General features: G+C 46.9%; 1 non-coding gene across 1 annotated transcript; it reads right to left on the bottom strand.

Annotated features, from left to right (window-relative positions):
* Nucleotides 1–8,513: 8,513 nt before the first annotated feature.
* TRNAR-ACG (transfer RNA arginine (anticodon ACG)) lies at nucleotides 8,514–8,586 on the bottom strand. Its single transcript has one exon. It is a non-coding gene; the product is annotated as a tRNA-Arg (tRNA).
* Between the last annotated feature and the right edge of the window lie 2,219 nt (nucleotides 8,587–10,805).

Raw genomic sequence — 10,805 nt, 5'->3', positions numbered from 1 at the left:
ACCTCCTATTGGAATATTGCCGGCCCCCACTCTGCCCTCTATGGGCAGGATAACGGGGATTTGACCACTCGCCCACATGATTTTGGGCATGACGGGGGGGGTAAAAGAAGGTTAGAGGTCTAGCAACAATGGAAGAGTTATCCTCTCCAGAGTTCCAAGAACAAATATATTCTGCCGTCTGGGGTTCCTCGAAGGAGACCACTATGCAGTCACCTGGGGTAGATTTGCGTGTGGGTCCTACCCAGGGGACTCTACGCGCCATTAGGACTTTGCTTCTCAGGTGCCTTGGAGTCTGCCTCTTAGTATTTAACCAATGAATGACCTTGTTTTTGAGGGACCAATAATTCTCTTGGATGGAACTCAAGTATAACTTGCTGTTTTCCCCTCTGAGGCGGAAGCCGGAGGACCTTGTGCTCTCTTGCACCTTTATTATTGAAAAACGAGTGATTTTGCCAATTGTTTTTTAAACTGTATAAATATTTTAATTGGAGCGTTTTTAACCGCCCTGACACCCCTATAGCGAGATTAATTCGCTGGGCACACCCTTTCTCAAAGCCTCGATCCACTGAGGCGCTGGGAACAGTGAAAGACAACTTTGGCAGCCATCTTTGATTGGGCAGGCTCGCCGGAGAGCTCGACGCCCCTCCCACCCTCCTCCCGCCCAGCCCGAAGTATGTATAAAAATCACAGTATCACCCGTCCGCGCAGCGGGCGGGCGCAGCGGGCGCGCCGGCGGCGCGCCGGAGGCGCGCCAGAGGCAAGCCCGTCTGCGCCCGTCCGCGCCGGACACGCGCCTAGCGCCATACCCCCTGTGTCATGCCATATCGAAAGAATTACATACACCGCTGATGAAATCCGCAAGCTGAATCCTGGGCCATTGCCGATTTGTTGTCTATATACTCCAGAGATTCTTGAAGATCAAGCTACCATCAGCTGTAGGAGCTGTAAAACTACTATTCCCCTCATTAACAGCAAAGTTAAACATCGGATCGACGCTACCCCCACGCGTCCCACGATATTCATCGCCCTTATTAATGCTCGCTCCCTGGCTAAGCATAGGCAAGACATTGCTGATTTAATTACAGATCACGCAATAGACATCCTTTTTATAACTGAGACCTGGATGGATGATACATCCGAGCCTGACCTTCAGGTAGCTGTACCGGAAGGTTATAAGGTGCATAGGCAAGACAGACAGGGGAGAAAAAGAGGAGGTGGCCTGGCTATCATTACACGGGTCATCTTCCCAGTTAGACTCTCCCCGGTACCATCGTCGGCATGCGAGGCGCTGCACTTTGCCATTAAACTGAACGCGTCGCATAATTTTAAGGGAGTGCTTATCTACAGGCCACCTGGACCTCGTTCAGAATTTCTTTCCACTTTTTCCTCCTGGTTGGAACCCCTAGCCATTGAGGATTCCTTTATGGCATTAGGAGACTTAAATTTCCATCTGGACAGGACAGATGAGGCGGACACACTAACGTTACTAGGAGATTGTAACACACTGGGCTTAACCCAGTACATAAAAGCCCCAACACATGATGCAGGACATACCCTGGACGCTATTTTTTCTAACATCAGTGATCTGGAGGTATATAAAATCTTGCCGCTCACATGGACAGATCATCATGCCATTTTCTGTCATTTACCGTTCAAACGACCCAAACCGGAAAAACAGGTCCTTTATCAAAACAAATTCAGAGTATGGAAGGACATCGATGATGAAACCTTTAAGATGTCCCTGGCCAACACCTGTCCGAATATCCAGTCTGACCCCACCGAAGCAGTGGAGCAGTACCATAACTGGGTAGGCAAGGCGGTAGACATGCATGCTCCTCTAAAAACTATATCAAAAAATAGAAAGGTGCCTTCAGCGCCGTGGTATTCAAAAACCCTTAGACTGCAAAAACAGATTTGTAGAAATAAGGAAAGAACCTGGCGTAAAACATATGATAACTTAAGCAAAGCTCAGTATAAAGATGAACTCATCATCTATAAAAAAATGATTCAGGAGGTAAAAAAGGACTACTTCAAGCAGCAAATTGAGCAATCAAAAAATTCGAGTCGACAACTGTTTGAAGTAGTTAAGACTCTGGCAGGGAAGGTGGTAGATCTGAATCCCCCACACACTCAGGAATTCTGCAATAATTTAGCAGATTACTTTTTCTTAAAAGTAGACGATATATATGCAGAATTCTCGGTCACTCCATCGAACACCAGCACTTATCCCAAATTATCAAAAAATAGTATGGACTGTTCGTTTTCCCGATTTAGGGATATGACGGAACAGGAAATAGGAGATATTATGAGACTGGTTAAAACAGGTTCAGCCTTGGATCCTTGCCCCCCTAAAATTTTTATTCCAGTAACTGATGTGGTGAGCAAAGTCATAACCCCCATCTGTAACGCCATGTTCCAATCGGGGATCTTTCCGGATAAGTTAAAAAACACTTTGCTGAAACCCTTACTGAAAAAAACGGGTCTTGACAAAACAATTCTCAAAAACTATAGACCCATTGCTAGCCTACCCTACTTGGCTAAAATAGTGGAAAGAGCAATGAACGTTCAACTAGCCGAATATATTGAGCAAAACAGTCTCCTGGACGAATCGCAGTTTGGATTCCGGAAACTTCATGGGACGGAGACTGCCCTCATTAAGGCCGCCGATGATATCAGAGCCATTAGGGACCAAGGAGGGACAGCTATACTGGTCCTTTTGGATCTCTCGGCGGCCTTCGACACGGTCAACCATACCGTTCTGATTGACCGTGTCGAGGAGATGGGCATTTGTTCAAAAGCCAAAGAGCTTCTGGCATCATTCCTGTCCAATAGAACACAGGCAGTAACATTGGGCGCATTTCAATCCCCTCAGCTCGCCCTCCCATGTGGCGTCCCGCAAGGCTCATCCCTAAGTCCGACACTCTTTAACATCTATGTGTCGGACTTAGCAAGGGTGATTAAGAACCACCGGATGAGCCTTACCTCCTACGCCGACGACACCCAATTGGTGATCGCTATTAAGAACAACGGGGAGGAGGTTGCCACCAGATTCCAAGAAGGCATGCTTGCCATCAAGGAATGGATGTCGGAAAACTGCCTGCGCCTCAACTCGGAGAAAACCGAGGTAGTGATCTTTGGAAATTTATCACCACAGTGGTCCACTCTTTGGTGGCCGACACCCCTCGGAGCCCCTCCAGAACCAGTAAAAAAGGTCAGGAACTTAGGCATTATATTTGACGACAAACTTAATTTTTCCAACCATGCCAACCAGGTTGCGTCGTCTGCTTTCTATAAGCTTAAGATAATTAAAAAAATCCTGCCCTATCTCCCGGAGAGTGCTAAGAAAACAGTGGTGAGCTCCTTAGTACTCTCTTCACTCGACTACTGTAACGGACTGTTTGTAAACGCCCAGGCAAGGGTGGTGGCCAAACTCCAGCTTATACAAAATGCGGCCGCAAGGCTACTAGCTGGCATTCCTAAGTTTCAGTCCACCAGGCACGCGATTAGAAATCTCCACTGGCTAATAGTGAGAAATCGCATCAGATTCAAGACCCTGTGTCTCACCTACAAAGCTCTCAAGGGTCTTGGACCAGCCTTTCTCAAACGAAAACTTCAATACTACTCACCAAAAAGATCCTTACGCTCCGAACATAGCCACCTACTGGTAGTGCCACGCACCAGGACGGTGACATGGGGCGACAGAAGCTTTACTAATGCCGCAGCCAAAATCTGGAACACGCTCCCAAAGGAAATAAAACTGGCACCATCGTTATTTCAGTTTAGAAAACTGGTAAAAACTTGGTTATTCGATCAATAACCCGCTCAGAAACGATACGTTTGAAGAAAGATACCACCTTATTCTGGGATTTTCAGCAAAATTATAGCGCCAAGACACCCACGGGTATACGCCGCGCTTTATAAATTTTTAAAATAAATAAATAAAATAAACATACTACCACAAAGGGCCTTGCGTCAGGGGGTAGATCTATATACCCCCCGCGAAAATTTTCGGCGTTCCGTGGTCCCTGTTTGGTAGAATGATTGTAATTAGTAGCATTAGCCCTTTGAGCAACAGCCTCTTTAATAGGTTTGGAAGGCTGTTGTAGAGGCTGTAGAGGTGGCTTAGCGGGGGGATTGATGAGTTTGGGATCAAAGCCTTTGGTACGTGGTTTAGGTAGTGGCTTAGGTATAGGCTTGCTGGGGGGCAGTACAACTGGCATAATAGCGGTTGTCTCTTCCTGGACTATAGAAGGCCCGTTATTGTTTTGAAAAGTGAGGCTAGCTAGATTTAAAATACTCTTTTCCATCTCTAAAAGGTGGTTTTCGATTCGGGAAAGTCTAAGGTCTAGCGGGGTAAGAAGCTTTTTTAGTGAGTTCCAAACTAATTCTAGGAACTCACCATCGCTGCCCCCAGGCACGCTTGGATCCCCCCCAGTATTCGCCTGTGTGGTGGCAGTAGCAATTGAGCACAGGCTTGGGCAATTCCCAAGAACATTTGGGGGGTCCGAGTCTAAGGCAACAAGACTTGGTGCTGTTCGCTGAACAGATGAGTTGGCAATAGATGGGCAGTGTATTCTAACAATTTTTGCCTTCTTCCGCGAGAAAGCAGACATTGTGGTGCGTTTCCTTTTTTGAATTGGGCCTTTTTGGTAGAGACCCTGTAGGGAAACATACTTCTCAGAGGTGGTAGGAGATGACAGATTGGGGGTTGTATCTGTGTCAATATCTACACTCCTATCACTAGCATACAGAGGGGAAGTATCCCCATTTTGTAAGTGGGAGGAACTAGGAAACAGGGAGAGCCTTGGAGATAGGGGAGGGGTTTGGTGAACCTCAACCTGGGTTGTGATTAATCGGGTATTAGGTAGGTGTTCAGGGCTCTTAGCTGATGCTATGTGGCCTAAAGAAGATTTCTTAGATGTTGCAAAGGCTTCGGACAGTCTTCTAGCAGCTTCTAGGTCCAGGGATACACGTTTTTGCATTTTCGTAATTTCGTGGTCAATGGCTACGTTTGTTCTGGTGATGAAGTCATCCAAGGTTCCATTGACCATGTTCCTGCCCTTAGCGGTTTTGCTATGGGTAGCCCGTGAGGACATGATGGTGAATTAGTACTTTATGTGGCTTGCTAAAGAGAAGGAGGGTGTGGATGGAAAGAGCACTGTCTGGGGAGGATAACAACCAAGGGTTTAGGGTCCCGTCCAGTCTCTCCGGTCCTCGAACGGCCTCAAACGGCCCGCTCTTAGCCCGGTCTTCGCCCCGAGCTGCGTCCCGCGCTGCGGGGGGATGTGACCTTAATGTAGTGAGCGTTATGGGCGGTGGGCGAACCAACAGGGAGAGCGGACCGGAAGCTGACACTCGGTCACGCAGGGACTCCTGGGTAATGGAGTCCCTGCTACGCTCGCAGCCCCGCTTCAGCCCTCAACCCGGTTACCACACTCCTCGGCTCCCCGCAAGATCCAGTGATCAGCCCCACTCACAGCCGGCGATGCGGCACCCGCGGAGCGGGTGCGGCCAGGTCCGTGGGCAGGTCCGGGAAACAGCACAGAAGGTCGCCAAAAGCCTCCAGGTAATGGCTCCTGCCAATAGTGTGCATAGGAGTCCCACAGTGACAGGGCAAACACAAGTTTTTAAAGCCTCCTGGTCGGCGGAGGGCGGACCAACAGGGAGAGCGGACCGGAAGCTGAAACTCGGTCACGCAGGGACTCCTGGGTAATGGAGTCCCTGCTACGCTCGCAGCCCCGCTTCAGCCCTCAGCCCGGTTACCACACTCCTCGGCTCCCCGCAGGATCCAGTGATCAGCCCCACTCACAGCCGGCGATGCGGCACCCGCGGAGCGGGTGCGGCGAGGTCCGTGGGCAGGTCTGGGAAACAGCACAGAAGGTCGCCAAAAGCCTCCAGGTAATGGCTCCTGCCAATAGTGTGCATAGGAGTCCCACAGTGACAGGGCAAACACAAGTTTTTAAAGCCTCCTGGTGGGCGGAGGGCGGACCAACAGGGAGAGCGGACCGGAAGCTGACACTCGGCCACGCAGGGACTCCTGGGTAATGGAGTCCCTGCTACGCTCGCAGCCCCGCTTCAGCCCTCAGCCCGGTTACCACACTCCTCGGTCCCCGCAAGATCCAGTGATCAGCCCCACTCACAGCCGGCGATGCGGCACCCGCGGAGCGGGTGCGGCGAGGTCCGTGGGCAGGTCCGGGAAACAGCACAGAAGGTCGCCAAAAGCCTCCAGGTAATGGCTCCTGCCAATAGTGTGCATAGGAGTCCCACAGTGACAGGGCAAACACAAGTTTTTAAAGCCTCCTGGTGGGCGGAGGGCGGACCAACAGGGAGAGCGGACCGGAAGCTGACACTCGGTCACGCAGGGACTCCTGGGTAATGGAGTCCCTGCTACGCTCGCAGCCCCGCTTCAGCCCTCAGCCCGGTTACCACACTCCTCGGCTCCCCGCAAGATCCAGTGATCAGCCCCACTCACAGCCGGCGATGCGGCACCCGCAGAGCGGGTGCGGCGAGGTCCGTGGGCAGGTCCGGGAAACAGCACAGAAGGTCGCCAAAAGCCTCCAGGTAATGGCTCCTGCCAATAGTGTGCATAGGCGTCCCTATGTATGTAATGTACAAAATAGGTCTTCAACAACAGACAGTTAAAAAGCTGTCTGAGAGTGAGACTTAATGAGGTGCTAATCACCATCAGAGATGGGCTAACCAAACGAGAAACAGGGACATTTTCTTATAAAACTGTGCCCTTAAAGGCCTGTAGTGTATTGAGCACCATCCTCGTTATTTCATAGACAGAAATTAACATTTATCTCTAGTTTTTCAATGTAGTGAGGTCAGAACAGAGGTGCTAGGTTGCCTCAGAAACACAACAGGGCTGAGTAAAACTGAATAAGAGAAAGCACATGACTGACAGAGGAGTCATTTCCCACATTGAGGATGCTGCTTTTGTAAACTATGTTGCAAATGAATAGATGGGGGTCTCCTGTTCCTTGCCGGTAACCATCCCTGTGCTTGTGATCAATAACAGAGTTCTGCAGAGGGACTGCAATAGTAACCTAATTAATTAATATGCATTAAGCAGCTGGATGGCTGTGGAGTGGAAGAGCATGAATGTAAAAGTATGCTTTTGCACCACAGACGTGACTGCACACTCAGTAATCATCATGACTGTAAAAAGGCCCATTGTCATGAAATACAACTAGTGCAGGTTCTGTCACGAGGAGCAGTTTGGATTCTGGAACTTTAAGTTTTGCATTTCTAGCTGTAATAACTGGTGGGCCTGCAATCGCATCTGATCGGCCTGAGATATCACTGTTGTTGGCTAAAGCTCAAGGACCAGTGGGTATCCTACTTTTTGGGGTGAACTTACATACATCTGAACCATGTACTGTATTGTGTCTTCAATTGAGTAAACATTTCATTTGTATAAAAAACGTTGCAGGGCGTGTGTGTACATTTTGGGTCAGTATCTGTTAAACTGAGTGGGAGCGTAAATCAGTGGGTCTCTTTCTACCTGAGAGCGTGCGTCTCTTATCGAAACATGAATCGTTAGGCAGCCTTTTGTCAACAGGTACACATTGTTCCAGAGCATGTTTAATATGTGTTTATTTGATGCTTGAGATACAGTTGAATGAAACACACAAATTTAAACTGTACTTCTTTGTGTCTGCGCTCAAAACATGTACACACAATGCCGATTATGCTGATCCCTTCTTGAAGTATGTAAAATCAAAGTGGCCCTTTTATCTGGGTTGCAGTGCTTGAAAAACACTCCAGCAAATGGTAAATTAGTAAAAACGCAAAACACAGTAAGTACTGTTCCCTCCGCATTGCATTTCTACATTTTAAAATGCTTTACATTTTGGATGATATAGGATAATTATAAAACACGCAATTTGAGATCACACAAGGCGTCTGTATAGTTAATGGAAAGACAGTGGTTTTAATTAGTCTACTATCTTGTAAAGGAATGAGGGATTTTGTAGAGAGGCATTAATTCATGAAAAGATATGTATAAACATTGTTTAATACAAAGAGATGCCTTTGGTATGACTGTTAGCACAATGTCATATCCCCTAAACTTGGAAACAGAGTTTACTACTGTTTTTGAGCTGTAACACCCGGACATAGGCAGATAAATGCTTTGTTTCACTTGAGTTCGATGTACTGATTCCTTTGAAGTCTGATGCCGAGGCTCACAGGCGTGCCATGTGCACCCACCCGGCTCACATGCACTGTAGGCAATCCGCCTTTGGGTGCATTTTTGAAAGCCCCTCTAAATATCTCCCCAACAAGCACTGCTGAAGGTCGACCTAAAAATAATGATCCCATTTCCCCTCTATATGTTTTAATTGAAATGCCGCGATTTTGGTAAAGTATAGTTGAGTTACTTTTTCACACAGGTCTAATTTCATGTTAATGCCGCGATTTTGGTAAAGTATAGTTGAGTTACTTTTACACAGAGTTAATTTCATGTTGTCATTTATTAACAAAGGGCCGAAAAGAGCACCTGTCAGGGTCGAGCCAGCCAGGAGTCGAACCTGGAATCTTCTGCTCCGTAGGCAGACGCGTTATCCATTGCACCACTGGCCCGCTGCTGTCTGAAGTGTACAGGGCAGGGGACTAGACCAGCACATATACGCTTTGGTATATGGACGACAGTGTGCACGCTACAGACGTTGAATGAGCTGGAGAAATTATAGCGCTTTCACATTACGGAGTGAAGATAGTAGCAAGAGTCAAATACTGAGGTGTGTAAAGGGCTCACTTAGGGAACTCACAGAATGTACGGCCAATGAAAGTCACAACAACTTTAACATCCTTCTGCTCTGAGTAGTGATGTCACTTTGTATATTTTGTCCCCTGCTCTGATTGGATCAAAGTCTTTTCGATTTGGTCAGGCCGCCATTCAGAACTCGCGACGTAACTAGTTCTTTTCCGCTTCAGTGCAAGTGCACAGGGCGTTATAAACAAAAGATAGGAGGCCACTCATAAAGGAATTGCACAAATACTTAGTCCGAATGTTTTTTCTTCTTTATTTAGGTAATTCTACCCAAGACACATACCCAGCCAACGCGTTTTGTTACTTGTTGTAACTTCGTCAGGGCAGAAAACAAACATGACAAAAATAAGAATGACATTTAAGACTTTACAAACGAAACTTATATGCAACAAGGCCTATAAAAGGCAAAGCAAGACGGAAGACATGACAAGTGTATGTTTAAAAAAACATCTTACATTTACAACACATATAAATACACAATTCAGGCTCAAAGACACCAAAGATTTTTATCCAAAATTAAATGAAAAACAGGCATAGCATATTATGCCCATTCATCCGATTAAGCATAAAAAAAGTTAAAAATAATTTACTTATATTTACAATTCTTATGTTACAAGCCATGCACAAAACGAGCATAAAGGGCATTTTGAAAGTATAAATATGTAAGGCACAAAAAAGAGAAGAAAAGAAAAGGAGAAAAGTGCACAGGGCGGTGTGGCGGGAAATACAAATGTTTGCGCACATCATTATTCATCGCACCTGGAAAGAACGACTGTTCCGCAGACACAATACATGTGTTATTTATTTTTCTAGAACCGTGGCCACGCACCAGTATCTCAGATGCCACGTTATTTTGCCCAGTTTCAATGGAATAAGTCACTAGCAGCTGCATCTGTGACAGCCATTATGAAGGCCCGTGCCTTCGAGACCGCGCTGGTAAAGGTGCTTTCTCAAAAATTCACGAGCATTTATTGTTCCGTGAAGATATTGGGCCCTTTGGCAAATCGACAGTTATCTGTTTTACAGTTAAAAACAGACCTCTCAAGAAACTCTGAATGGCCAAAAAAAAAAAAAAATGTCTCTTTCCGGGTACACTTATGAGGGGTCAACACAAAGGTGTTCTTTCTAGTACATCAAAGTTCTGGTTCCCATGGGCAAAAAAGGACTGGAGTGGTTGGTTTGCCACTTTCAGTAACACCATCAGACAAGGCTGGGATGGTAGATTCAGCGGAGTCTTGTTTACAGTTGTATTATGCCTTGCACTGTTGAGTGCCCCCCGGTGGTAATGAGATCAGCCGCTGGTCACTGACGTTTTCAGTTATTCGGTCCTAACGCTGCTGCCAGAGGCAATGGTGGCCAAATTACTACAGGGTAGTAGGTCTCGCCAGTGTCGTATGGGTCAGTTGGGAACTAGCCTACATACCTATGCTTACGTCTAACAACATGGCAGGGGTGATAGCAAAAGGGGTTAAGTAATTCCCGGTTTTAAATAGGTCGTCCCTCATTTGGTTTCTCATAGTCCTCCTGAGTCTTAATAGCCAGCGCAGAATCCTTTTAAAGGCGAATTGCGCAAGAGGACTTCCTTCTACCCAAAGTAGGGATAATCAGTCTGGGACCATGCGGAGCAGAATTGGAGACATGAGAAACAGCTGGTATTGTATTGTTTGGTGGCACCATTGACTACTATTTTAGTGGGTACATGATAAGGTTAGTTGTCAGGTAAAAATAATAATAATGATAATAATTGCTACAACTACTGCTTGCTTGGGACAAAGGCAGCACAATGTTCTTGTTGCTGAGCACTTAGGTTCGATAAAAGTAATAAGCACTTGCTTTAAATGGAGGTAATAACCTTAAGAGACTGGATTAGTGTCACCAGTCCAAGGTAATACAGTGGTATTAGCAGGCAGAGGGAAGTATTTAGCAAGACCTACGCTGAGCCACTTACCTGGGGATAAAGTAGCAGGAGGAGGGGTATCAGTTGAATTAGACGGGGGGCGTGGCCTGGAGCCGTTGATGGTGGACGTGT

Source organism: Lissotriton helveticus, chromosome 5_1, assembly GCF_964261635.1.
Source record: "Lissotriton helveticus chromosome 5_1, aLisHel1.1, whole genome shotgun sequence".
NCBI classification, from domain to species: domain Eukaryota; kingdom Metazoa; phylum Chordata; class Amphibia; order Caudata; family Salamandridae; genus Lissotriton; species Lissotriton helveticus.
The sequence above is the reverse complement of the archived record's forward strand: the minus strand, read 5'-3'. Positions and strand labels throughout refer to the sequence as shown.